General features: G+C 46.5%; 1 long non-coding RNA gene across 2 annotated transcripts; it reads right to left on the bottom strand.

Moving 5' to 3' along the window:
- Window positions 1-9,599: 9,599 nt before the first annotated feature.
- Window positions 9,600-12,878, bottom strand: LOC118170921. Of its 2 annotated transcripts, XR_004752924.1 has the most exons (5): window positions 12,697-12,878; window positions 11,610-11,726; window positions 11,169-11,190; window positions 10,988-11,060; window positions 9,600-10,636 (listed from the first exon to the last, which is right to left on the bottom strand). It is a non-coding gene; the product is annotated as an uncharacterized LOC118170921 (long non-coding RNA). The 2 variants fall into 2 exon arrangements; XR_004752923.1 differs by lacking the exon at window positions 12,697-12,878 and having other exon boundaries at window positions 11,610-12,657.
- Between the last annotated feature and the right edge of the window lie 238 nt (window positions 12,879-13,116).

The following is a 13,116-nucleotide window of genomic DNA, read 5'->3' as shown; positions in this document are numbered from 1 at the left end:
TCTTCTCACAACAGGCATTGCTCCTCTTCCATCCTTAAACTGCCGCAGGTGAGACAGATCCAAACTTCCCTTCTTTTACCCAGGAAGGACCGTCCAGCACCCAGAGCGATAGTGCAGGGCTCCACGTCCTCTCAGCCCCACCACTGACCTTGCAGATGCACTCAGGTTTGCTGCCCCAGTGCCCACAGACTGCAAGACTTCCCTGCCCTGAGCTGCCGTGCCCAGATCCCTCTGGTGATCCCTTCCCCTTCCACAGACCAAGCATACAGCAGCAGATGCCAGAGAGCAGAGCCACCCCAGAAATCAGGCTGCGGTGTTAGGTGACACGGCTTTAATATGCGACAGGAGCCAGAAGAAAGGCTATGAAGCACAGAATCCTCCACGCAGAGCACTTTGTGTGGCTGTGAGCAGGAGCAGCAGGACGTGAACTCTGTCTGCAAGCACACAAAGGAGCTGAATCAATGTCCTGTTGATACAGCCCAGCAAAATAAGCTAATGATGGACAGGACTGCAGGTTTTCATATGTGAGGGAAGGATTTACAGTGATACCAAAGGAATTATTTCAGCCCCGCAGTGGCAATACCCACCCGCTTCCTTATTATATTTTATTGATCTTGCCCTAAATACATGTGGCTGGAGGAAATGATGCATAAATTACTAACGAGTTAATTTCTTGCTCCAGCACAGACTCACAACAGCCCTTTGAAGGGGAACCAGGAAAGACAATGTGTGAAAGGATAAAGGCAATGAGACAAGCTTGGATGTAATAATCCCATGTGAATGATTATTGCTGCAACTAATGTAATCTAATAATGAAGAATTTACGCCAGATGTCCCCCAGAATATGCCAGGCAGACTCGGGATTCAGCAGTGGATCCATTTCTAAGGAAACCTTGTTAGGAGGAAAAAAAATGCTGGTTGTTTGGTTGTTGTTGTTGTTTTGTTGTTGTTGTTTTTTGTCAAGCAAGAGGCTGTAGAACTTTACAGACAGAGTCACAATAAAAGCGTGCTGTACAAAGCTTCCTGGGAGCATGGTCGTTAGGACTGATTGCAAATTTGTTTTCAGGTGAAGTTTAAGATGTGGGGTTTGGCCTATACAGCTCCTAACAATCTGGGATCAGCCTGTTTCAAAAGCTAGCCCTTGCCCCAAGCCAGAGCTGACACCAGGGTTTCCCCTGCATCTCCCTAGGGTGTGGAAGGAGGTGCTGGGAGGGCAAGTGAATGAAGAGCAGAAAACCACCTCCTTTTGTTTGTTTTTAACTTGCCTCCTTCCTGCTCCCAAAAGGATCCTGGACCAGAGCTCCATCCCCGACCTCGGGCACAATATAACCCATACGGCCCTTCCTCCTCACACGCTGCGGCATACAGGGACAACACATAGAAGGGAAAACACAGAGAGCTCTGCACCAGAGGCGCAGTATGGTGAAGCCAGGCTGCTGTGTAATAGGACCAACTTCTCCTTGGCTCCATGAAGAAGATTCTTTAGAAGCCTGTTTTAGAAGCCTGTTTTGTAGCCTGCAGGTTGAGCACAGGTCTGTCTAGTGGAGCGCTGCCAACCACCCAAGTGTTTCATGAAGACCTGAGCTAGACCAAAATTGGTGCCCAGAGAGCAGACAGGAGTTGGGATGATTTGTTATTTCAGACCTGCACCAGTGGGTGCTCTAGCCTGGGGACAGACAGGGTTCGTGTATCAAGGTGTGAGGACAGCAATGCCAATTGGCACCAACTTCCTAGGCAGTGTGTTAGGTAATCACAGACAAACCACAGACCTGACATCAACGCTTCCTCTTTGTTCAAAAATACACAAGCCTAGCTAAAAAAAAAAAGATAATTTTTAAAAGGCACAACACATACTTTTTGCTCTCCCTCCTTGCCTCTTTTCTTACTCATCACCTCTTTGAAGACATTTCATATCACCACTCCCAACACCTATTCTGGTCACACGTTGTGCTTTGAACCGCTGTTCTTAATTGTTCCCTTTTAACCACTGTTTTTTAAGTAGCTTTGATGGGAAGAAGGGGGAAGGGAAGCATTAGCAAGATCCAGATCCACTACAGCACAAAACGTTATATCCAACCTGAAAGATTTGTTTAAGCCCCATTAACTTAATAGGGACTTAACATCTTGTTCATTAGTTGTTTTTGCAGAAAATCCAGAGACCTCCACAATGAACCTGCGTGACTCCAGCACTGAGTCACGGGCACTGCATGAACGTGGTTTGATTGTGTCAAAATCACAGCCTCGGTGCTTCTCCCGTGATCCTCCTTTGTCAGCTACTTTGATAGCGTAGGCTGCTTGTCTATGTTGAAATCGGTTTCACGGGGGCTCTCTGATCTGCCTGTGCTGTTTTGTTCTAACAGGCACGCAGCAGCTCCGAGGGACTTTGCAAACAATCATACAAACACAGGTGCACTTAGGACTTGCAAACCCTGATTTTAGCCACTTTGCCCATCAGGTGCCACCGGGCCTAGAAACAACTTACAAACAGGACCAAAGATCAGACCTAATTTTAGTAAGCCTTTGGGCTCTGCGTCCCCTGACTGTGCTTGCTTTGATGAAAGATGATCATAGGATGAAAGGAAGAAAAAACCCAGCTGGCACCTGCTGGGAGGGCAGGGAGAGGGAATCTGGCAGACAGGAGGTTCCTACAGAGATTGCCAACACTACTACACGTCTGTTTTGCTTTGTGGGCAGCATGGCGAATCCAAAGGTGATAAACATTTGGCTTGGCTGGCCAGACAAGATGTGCCCGCATCGGATACTGCATTCTCCCTCCTTGCTCACTAGCATCTCTGCACCTCTCAAGGCAGCCCCTTCTGTTGTGCTTCAAATCCCCAAGCTTCAGAGGATCCAGGCTCTCTGCCGGAGTGAAGCATTTAGGTGGGAATAGCCGCTCCCTTACAAAGAGTGTGCTGGCTGGCTAGGCTCCTCTATACCAGACATTTGGACAACTCATTTCAAATTTCAGTTCGCAGCACAACACAAGGATTTTTATTAGAAGACATGTTCGAACCTCAGGCAGCTTTGAGGTTATTGTAGCGTTTTTAGGACAACAGCTTTATTTGCAATTCAATTTAATGAAAAGACAAATCTTTAACCTGGGAGTGATTTTGTCCCCCAAGTACTTTCAGTGAGGAAGAGTAAGCCTTTGAAGTGAAAAAGCTTGCTGTTGCCTGAGCACTGAACAAGCCTAGAGAAGATTGTTGACTCTCCTTTGCTTGGTCTGAAATCCCAAGGAAAGCACAACAGCCCAGTTGTGCTTTTTAGCCAAAGAGCATTTGGAGTGCTCTCTTTTTGCCAGTCACGATGCAATTTCTTTCTATAAATACCTACAGGTTTTCCCATGCCATCAAACACGCAGGTGAGAGCTGGCTTGGTAAACTTACCACCAACCACCTGCAGCTGGAACAACTCACTGCCCTTGCAGCAGCAGTCAGCAAGCAACATCCTGGGATGGAGGACAGGCACGCAGCTCAGAGCTTTCAAAACCCTCTCCTCACCCCCCTGCTCTCCCTGGAGGGGAGGGCAGCACATCTGGGCATGAGCACCCGCACCCCGGGCCCAGCGGCTAGGTTTTATGGAGGTGGTCTGGTTGCTGGGCCCCTTCTAGGAAGGAAGGGGCTGCAGAAAACAGGACTGTGCCTGCACTCTATCTCGGAGCCCGGTGCTTGCCTGTGCCGGAAGCAACACGCTAGGAACCATGCAGACCTTCGTGGAAGCTATGGCAATTAGGTTAATGAAGAGCTGGGGCTGTCCCATATGTTTTCTGATCTGCTGTCCTTCGGGTCCCCTGTTGCACCTGTTCCTACAGCATCCAAACACCCTGAAGGCTTGGATTTTCCTGCACCAGACACAGGAGCAGAAGGACGGCCAACCCAGATCACTGGCACAAGGTGGAGGCATAAGTTGTTCGGACTTAGCCACCAGTTATGCCGGGAAATTAAACCTAGTGCTCATCCCTCCAAGCCAATATTAGAGTAGTTAATAGCCCTAGCATGAGATTTCTGAAATAGCCAGAGATTCAGATATCAAACTGCTCCAGCTCTCTAGGATCTGCAGACCCAGTCCCTGGGACCCCTTGGAGCATCCCTGCAGCCCCCCAGATCCCTCTCAGAAAGCCCCTGCTTTTTGCATGGGGTTGCAGTGCACAGCACCAACCTCCACCTGCAGCACCATCCCTCTCAGCTTGGGACAGGGGTTTGGAGTCGGCGACTTCTCAGGGCCCCTCAAATCCCATTTCCCAGGATCCTCTGACAGGTTTTTTTTCCCCTGGTGCAAGCTCAGGAAAAAAGCTGCCCTTCAGAGCTAGCTCTGCTCATTGCAAAGTCCAGGGGAGTCCACGCTCCCCAAACTCCTCAAAGACAGGGGGCCCATCCCTGCCCAGTGCACTTCTCTGAAGCACAGTCACCTTCCAGAGCTACGCTTCAATGTTGACGTGAAAGCAGAGAATCTGTTTGCCATTTGCAGCCGTCCCCAGCTCGTGCTGGAACATGAATAAAGTGCTTGAGAAGTCCCCAGAGGCCCTGTCGCCAATTTCCATCACCTGCCAGACGGCACAGGCTTGCTCCCACAGAGCAGACAAGGAAGGATGTTGTGAAGAGCCATTCACCATTTAACGGGCCAAGAACCAAAACCTGCAAGGAAACAGGAAGTAAAAGTGACAAAACAGGAGCAATGACCAGCCTGGTGTGCGTGTGCACACAGGAACGCGTGTGTGTTATTAGCTTCCTCTGGCAGCATCTGAAACACTTTTGTCAGTGCCTGAAGGACCGCCCATGAATCTGCTGCAGCCAAACTGAACAAATGCTGCTTGCAGTCTGGAGAAAATAGTAATCTGTCTGACTTGTTCTCGGCACTTAACGTGCATTCAGTGAGCCAGATGCTTGTTTGTGAGTAATTACAGTTTCTTCACAAGAAACTTTTTATGTCCAGTAGGTTTTTAAAATCTGGATTTTAAAATCAATGTTTGAAAAGATGGATCTTTTAACCTTCTGGTGTGTCAGCTGGGATTTTACACCACTCTGCACAAAACCTAAACCCTCTATTCCAGCAGGGCAAATAGAACAGCACTGAATGTTCCTGAAGAAAGAGCTAAGAGAAGGAACAGAAAACTGACCAGGCCGATCTGTACTGACCTCAGCAGTGATATCTACCTGCCCCAGTTCAAAAGAGCAGAGTGACAAATGTGTCCAGATGAACAGCTGGCCTGGCTCTAGTGCAAATAAACCGCCAGCCTGAGCAAACCCTGCATGAAGAGGATGTCTGAGCAGTGCGTGCAAAATGCACTGAGGCTTTGCCAATTACCACGCAATGCAAACTGCCACTGTTTCCTCCAAAGGCACATGGTGGAGGTCTCTCAACTCTACCTCAGGCCCTGTCCCCGCCAAACTTGCAGGCACCCTGTAGGCTTAATAATTCAGCCTCTGTCAAATGGTGTGCAAGTGGAGGGAAACAGTATCCTCTGCTACATCTGGTTGTTTGAAATAGTTGTGTCTTGGCCAAAAGTGAATAGCTGTGAAGTAGCAAAAATCTTCTCTGTTCTCTGATGCTGACCCAGCAGTTCCTAACTAACCTGCAGGGCTTCTCTCTGCTGCCTTTGAGGGTGATCTAGATCAGACTCCAGCCTGGGAACAGCTCTGCGATGCAGACAGCATCCCCTGCTCTCCTCTCTTACCACCCCAGGGCCCCCCGCATGAGTTGTGACAAGGAAAACCTTGAGGATGGGGTAGAACCCTATCTGTCTGTCTTAGGGTTTCTAGGACTACTCTCATTGCCTTTTTGCTAAAATCATCACTTCCCCAAGGCACGTTTTGTTACTCATGTGAACGTAGAGTTTCATCACGTCTGATTTCTGTGCTACCTGGATTGCTTGCACTGACATGCGATAAGATGCAGTGGGGACGTCACAGCTCCATGCAGCATTGGCTGCGCTGTCTTTCCCTCTTGGTTTAGGCCAGGCTGAGCTTGATTTCCCAAGATCCCAAAGAAAAAAACATCCTGCTTGATTGCAGCCCCTCCTTTCCCAGAAATTGCTCTGTAGAATAAGCCCTGAACAAAGTGTTTCCTGTCTTCTGTTTAACCCTTTTCCTTCTACCCAAGAGCTCTATGACCCAGGCCTGCTCCAAAAGGCATGGATTTAGCGCAACCCCCCCCTCCTGCCCACTCAAAAGCTGTCAAAAGCCCAAAATGACAGCACTAGAGTGCCAGAAGCAAGCAAGTCACCTGCAATTTCACACCTGCCATCGCTGCTTTCATGGCAGCTGGTGAGGCGAGAAGTTGATGAAGGTCCCACTTGGCCCAGGCTGAAAGTCAAAGCAACTGTTGGGCTTTTCAGGGAATGTCCTTCCCTGAAGTGGGAAGGCAGGTAGAAAACCTGCTGGCAGCTGCCCGGGGGCATCTGTTGCCTTGCTGAGGTGTTTGTGCTTTTTTTGCACACAGACCTGTTCTTGGCAGCAGTTTTCCTAAGCTGGAAAAAACATTGGCCATCATCAGCTGTGGAAGCACTTTCTGGGCTGTGGATTTCTCTCACCACTGGAGCCATGGCTGAATTGTGCTGGCCAAGTCTGCCTCCTTCCTAGGTAAGATTTAATAGCACCAGGTGAGTAGCAGTAACAACCAACCCATTCTGACTCCGCTGGCCGAAGCTAACCTGCGATTTTGATCATTTCACCCTTGATGTGTGCATGGGAGGGGCTATAAACCAAGTTACAGAGCCCCATAGTATGACTGCAAACGATGCAGGCTCGAGTGCAGTGCCTGCTGTTCTGCTCTCTACTGGGCTTTTTCTGCCCAATACCATCAGGAGGTTAGGCAAACCTACGCTGTACTTCTCCTTTGATGGGAGATATGGCTCCCAGGGAGCATGTCTTATGTTTTTGTGTGTCTCTGACAGCTCAAGCACTCACTGTGGCAACATACTACTCCAGGCCCAGGGTTAGAAGACCCCTCACCATGTACCCACCACCAGCCCCACATTAGCAGCGTGCTCAAGCCAAGAAGCAGCAGCCAGTCCCCTGCAAGAACCAGAGGAATCCAAACAGGAGCAAGACAGAAAACAGACTCACAAAGGCCTGAGTATGTTGCGTTGCACAGACATTGAATGTCGCAGTCTGGCCTCCTGGCCCTAATATCCTCTGACAGCTCCCAGAGCAGGAGCTGAGCAGGTTAGTGATTTGTTCGTGACTCCAACTCCTGCAGAAGCTACTGCTTCAAAGTCCCTGCTGCCAGTCCTCAGCAAAACACGCAAGGAGCTGCAAAGACCCGCAGTCTCCAGAGCCTGTAGAAGAGACCTACCTTTGTGAGCTAAGAACCAGTGGCCAAATGCTGGGTCTAGTCCAGCCTTTGAAAACCAGAGCTCTGGAAAGCAACTTCAGCCAGGTCCTGGTAAATGACTGCTTGTTTGATGGCTAATCATTTGTGAAAATACAAAGCAAACCCCAATGTGGGCAGGGTTTAGACTGTCCATACCACCAAAGGCCAAAGACTCCCACCCCAAATCAAACACTATTTGTCTTTAATGCTTAAAGTAAAAGGTTGTTTCTAAGTCCCCTTCCGTTGGGCTGCAGATGCAAAAATCTAAAACGGCCTGGGTAGCTCATCAGGTAAGTGTTAAGTGGTACCACAGAAACCATCCGCTCACCAAGCAGCAAACATGCAAAGCCGTGAAAGCACACACACACGCCTCCCAGTTAATGTCACCTTCACAGCTTCTGTAACTCACAGCACAAGCAGGTATCTGTTCCAAAACAAGATGCCAGGCAAAGCAAGGATCCCATTCTGAACAATGCCAAGGGCCCCAGGAAGCACTGAGGAATTTACAGGAAATAGAGCAACAGGAAATAAGGAAAGTCCCTCCAGCAAAGACTGTGGACCTTTGGTGGTCGCATGGCAGCGCACTGTTGGTAGGAGCAATACAAGAGTTACAAAGTGACTGTCTGGCAGCAAACATTCCCATGGCCACTCTTGCCAGGGCAGGATCTAGACAGACAGCAAACAACAGAAGAGCTGAGTTGACAGTCACGGCGACAGAGACATGCTCATTACAAAAACGACTTCCTGAAGACCCTAGAGGCCTGGATATGCCATGACATCAGAGCTGGCAATTCGTATCCTGAAGCAGGAATAAACCATGACAGAAGAGGACCAAGAACCAAGGGACCTGGACAAGTACAGACTGGGGTTTTAACTACACCCTGCAATAATGTTAATTCGAGGATAGATGTAGCCTGCATGTCACTGGACGGAAGGGGACCTTCTCTGGGGGGGATCTGTCCTGGGTGATACCTGCTGTGAGAAGGCGAGAAATGCAGGACTAATCCTGCCCAAACAGGGTCTCATCACTCTTACTGCCTCCAGAAGTCACGTGAGATGAACATTTGGAGTGGGATAATTGTCTGGTCTCTTTTCTGGTAGGAACTTCCCTATAAGATCCCAGCAGAGGTAAAGAAAAGCTGTTAGAAGCACCAGCTCTGGTCAGCTCTTGGGAGAAAAGCGGGGCTGCCCTGACTGCAGCAGCATAGGAGCTGTGCTGGCCTGAGCAGCTGTCTCCAGAGGATGCTACAGGACTGTGCCTGTAGAGGACAACACCAAGGACAGGCTGGGGGACCCATGTGGTGGTTTAGCTCTCAAAACAGCTCCTGCAGGGATTCAGAGCAGGGCGTTTCGGGCTAATCTCCACGTCCCCTCAGGGAACCTGAAGGATTACTGCTCTACATCTGCTCACACGGTTGGTCCCCACCTTGCCGCCAAGGCAGGGGGGGGGAAGCACTGGCAGCCACTCTGTTTGTTAATCGGTTTGGGATAAACAGCAACAGGCCCTATCCCTTGTGGTGCAGCAACTCCTGACCATCTCCCTTGCTCACTGGCCTGATGGCTTCTCTTGAGCCTTACCTAGGGCAGGAATGCACCTCATGCTTCCTCAGGGGCTGGCCCTTGGCAGCTGCTATGGAGAGCCACAGTGCAGCTCCCTCAGCTGTGTCAAGGGCCAGGGAAGGCCAGCTACAGCAGTGCCTGGCCACCAGCAGCACCTGGCCATCACTAGCCCAGGGCAGTCTGGTTACAGCCCAAGCCAGGGTGGGAGTGGAGGCCCCTGGATAGTCACCCCAAATCCACAGAGCTGTGTGCTCACCAGCTAGCCCATGCTCTGCCAGCCCCCCGCTAACATCCCAACAGAAAGGTCTGGGAAAGTCCTGCATGGGTTTGTGCTGTTAACTGTGCTTCAAGGTCACCTACTTGCTTTTCTTTCTGCTCTCCTCTCCCTCCTGAGCATCTTTCTCTCCAAGCTCACTGCTGGTCCAAGCACCTGCTTTATGGGATGCATCACTGAGCCTTCCTCTTTCTTTCAGGACCAGGAATGCTGGTTTGGGGTCTAGCTATGACTGTGCTGGCTCCCAGGTAGTCAGTGCCATCTGCCGGCTACTCTTTCCCTGACTGCTATGAAAACATGGAAAGCTGAATAAGAGAGCAAGCTCCCCACACTTAGTGTTTAACCAGTCCTTCCCCCACACCCTCATATTCTGCTCCTGAAGCCACATATCCACAGTGCACATGTAAAAGATGGATGTTTTCAGAAAAGGAGCATTACACTTAAAACATTTTATTAAATAATGTTACAAATAGAACAATACATACCAAATTCCAAGTCAAGCAGATGTTTAATTTATGATTATAACTTAAACATAACTTAAGACTCATTTAAAGTCCTTTAAGAGCTTTATAAATCATACTTGCAATATATATATACACACATGCAAATCTGAGACTTCCATTTTATTTGCAAATTATATGTAGTCATGTAATCTTACAAACATATCTGACATTTTAAAATGACCTGTGCCCAGATCAGTGATCAGAGACCTACTCAGGAACAGGTGCTTTAAACATTTACTGTTATCAGTACAGAAATACCCACAGTAAAAATCACTCAAGAAATTAAATATTTATATATACACACACACCTGTATTACAGTAATCCCATGGGGATGAGATCATTTCAGATCCACTTGCTGCATTCAGAAACTGAAGTACGTATTACAAGCACCAACATTCCTAGTGCTATTAGCAAAAAAGTCCACAAGCTTTCTGGGACATGCAGCAGAAACCCAAGTAACTGTCCATTTATGTCTGGGACATCATCTTAAAATAAACTGATTTCAACAATAAACCAGATCAATGGCTTCAAAGCAATTCAGCTCATGTTTCTTAATCCCAATTATTTTGTTTCTGCAAGTATATCACATATGTCTCCAGAGAAGGCATCTCCAGCAGTGTAGTAAGTGATGTGAAATAATGCATGTCTTCACCTCACCTAGGTACCTTTGAGTAGAACAGAGGAGAAACCAGCCTCCTCTTTAGGCAGCAGCTTACTATTTGCTCACCATCTGGACAAGAGATGGCAAGCTCCCAGTTATGATAACTACATGACTGAATGCAGACAGTATTTTGCCAGAAGGCCAGAATTTTGCCCTCTGCTTGTTTGTCTTCAATGAAAATACCAGACAGCTTGAGTTCAAAATCTGAGCAATACACAAGGTGAATCATCTTGTCAGCAAGAGGTAAAAACATCTGGACAGCTGCTGATCTGCATGCAGTTTCATTTCCTGAAAACCTGAGACATAAGTAAAGATGGCTTCAATTCCTGCAGAGAGAACAAAATTCCACTATAAATTAGAAAATTGGCATAGATTTGTATTCGCTCTCATGTCAGAGGAATTTTGTATGCAGCAGGCAGCAAAAATGCACAAAAGTGTTCCTAGTGTTATATACAGCTAGACAGGCAACTCAGCACAATCATCCTTTAGGAGCTAAATAACCATTTCCAAATAAATTGATCAGCCTCCTTAGGAACTTTTATGCAATACCAAGATGCATATTAGGTACCCCAAAGTGTATATTGCTATTTCTGCAATTGTATAGCAATTAACAGTTCTGATGACTTCTGTGATTAAAAGGAAGATAACTGGGAAGTATAGCTCTCTTGCATGCTTACCTGAAACACCTGAAGTTAAACCATCTTGCCAGCATGCTGGAAACTGCCTTCAATAGTAAGGCTCTGACAGCTGCTATAAAATAGAAATGAAAAGTACTTTAGTGATAGCTGTTATATATCAAATGGATTTTAGAAAAGTGATTCCAATGCTTTTCATGCTGATTTTTGAGACACAACTTACCTGGAAGGAGTGAATTTCTTTGCTGCAAAAAGAAAGAAAAATATTATCATTTCAAGATGAAAGCCCTTTCATGCAAACTTTATTTTTTTTTTCTGAATATTTGATAAAGAAGCATCAATCTAACAATAAATCTCATAGGCAGCTATTACTGTGTTATTAACCCCATCTCAAACTCCCGCTCACTTTCGCTTGCAGTAATTACTGATGAATAGCTGTTCCTTTCCCCCCCCCCTCTAATTATTTTCTTAAATTATTTTTTAAAAAGCTTTCAGATATTTAAATGCTCATCATAAAGCCAAATGTAGCACACATGCAGGCTTTCTGAAAATAATTTTGTAATTTGTTTAAATGAGCTTTCACTTTTTTGGAAAGGTTTTTGAATCTGGAGGTACCACACACACAAAAATCAGGAAGGTAAATAAAAACAGTCCAATCTCTTACCTTTTTTTCTTAAATGTCTTGCTAGCCAAAGGAAGAATGATGCTGCGGTCAACACAGAGGCACTTAGGGCTGCTATACCCGCAAAGGGATAGATGACTTGTTTGTTGTGTTCAGAAGCTGAAAAAAAAAAGTTTCAGTGAGACCAAGATGCATGTGAGGTCTTTGAAAGCCTGTTTTTTCCTTTTCCTTGTGCTCTTCGGAAGAAACCAGAATTGCTGCTTGTCACTTGCTTGTTCTATCTCTTGCTGAGATAGGGGACATCCTGTGCACAAGATGAAATGCTACACACCAAAATTTATGCCACCTGTTGCCAAAGCAATGGCAAGGCAATAGGCTAACTATCCCATGGTCTGTCTAACCTCCAGCCACAAGCTACAATTCATGCTTATCTTTTTTTTTTTTCTTCCCCCACATTCTGGTTCATATTGATTCCTGCTGTGGTTTCTTCCTCTTCGAAGAGTTCCACTGAAACCAAAGAAATTACTCAAGACTCTGAATTATGCCCAAATAAAGGGGAGTTGAGCTCTTAGCACGTTAAGCAAAGACATTTCATGTAGGCCAAGCATGTGCCTACTGAGAACAGGGACAGCTCTTACTGCCTTGGATGAGAAGGTAAGGCTGAGACTTTTGCCCTGTGAAATTACAGTCTTTCACAGAAAAGCTCTGTGAGTTTCTTGGGTGAACTGCTTGGCTGAAGACTTATCACACCAAATTTACAAATCCATACTTCTTCCACTGAGAAGCAGACTGAAGAATGCAAAATCCCTACAAAGTTATCCTTTTCTAGAAAAGTTCCTTATTTATATGCAAACAGCTCAAGATTAGAAATATTTTATTAAAGAACAAACAAGAACACCCAAGGTCAGGTTAGGGCTTTTGTTATTTTTTAAGAAATCAGGATTTCCCAATAAGACCTTCAAGGAATTTTCTCCTTTATTTTCAAGGAACATATTCAGAGATTTCATTATGCTTTTTTCTTTGTGCACTAGAAGTTCTAACTCACTGGTTGCTGTTATCTTCTCTACCCTTACATATCTCCTTCACTTGACTAGAACCACTTTTCTGTGCCTATTCATAGATAAAGTACCTTCTTCACATGTGGGCGGACTGGCACTCCAGTTTCCTGAACTATTGCATTCAAGAACATGAGAACCACTGAGCTTCCATCCTTCTGAACAAGTGAAGTTGCAGGACGTGTTGTAACTGAAGCTCCTGGTATCAGGTGAGCAAACCATAGAGCCTTGCTCAGGACGCGTCAGTGCTTCACATTGTACAACTGAAATACAAGAAGAAATAGTTAAGAGTCATGAAGTGCCTTTCCTGTCTTTGGCCCTTCTATTTGCACTAGTAAATGTACACTATTTCAAAGTAATTGGAATTTAGGGTGAAACCAGTTCACAAAGCCAAGATCACACATTTTTAAGGCAGGGAAGGTCACAGCTGAAAGCATAAGAACTCTCATCTCTAACATCTACTAATGCCCTACTACCTTGCACACCCAACCAGG

Source organism: Oxyura jamaicensis, chromosome 8, assembly GCF_011077185.1.
Source record: "Oxyura jamaicensis isolate SHBP4307 breed ruddy duck chromosome 8, BPBGC_Ojam_1.0, whole genome shotgun sequence".
Classification (NCBI taxonomy): Eukaryota; Metazoa; Chordata; class Aves; order Anseriformes; family Anatidae; genus Oxyura; species Oxyura jamaicensis.
The sequence above is the reverse complement of the archived record's forward strand: the minus strand, read 5'-3'. Positions and strand labels throughout refer to the sequence as shown.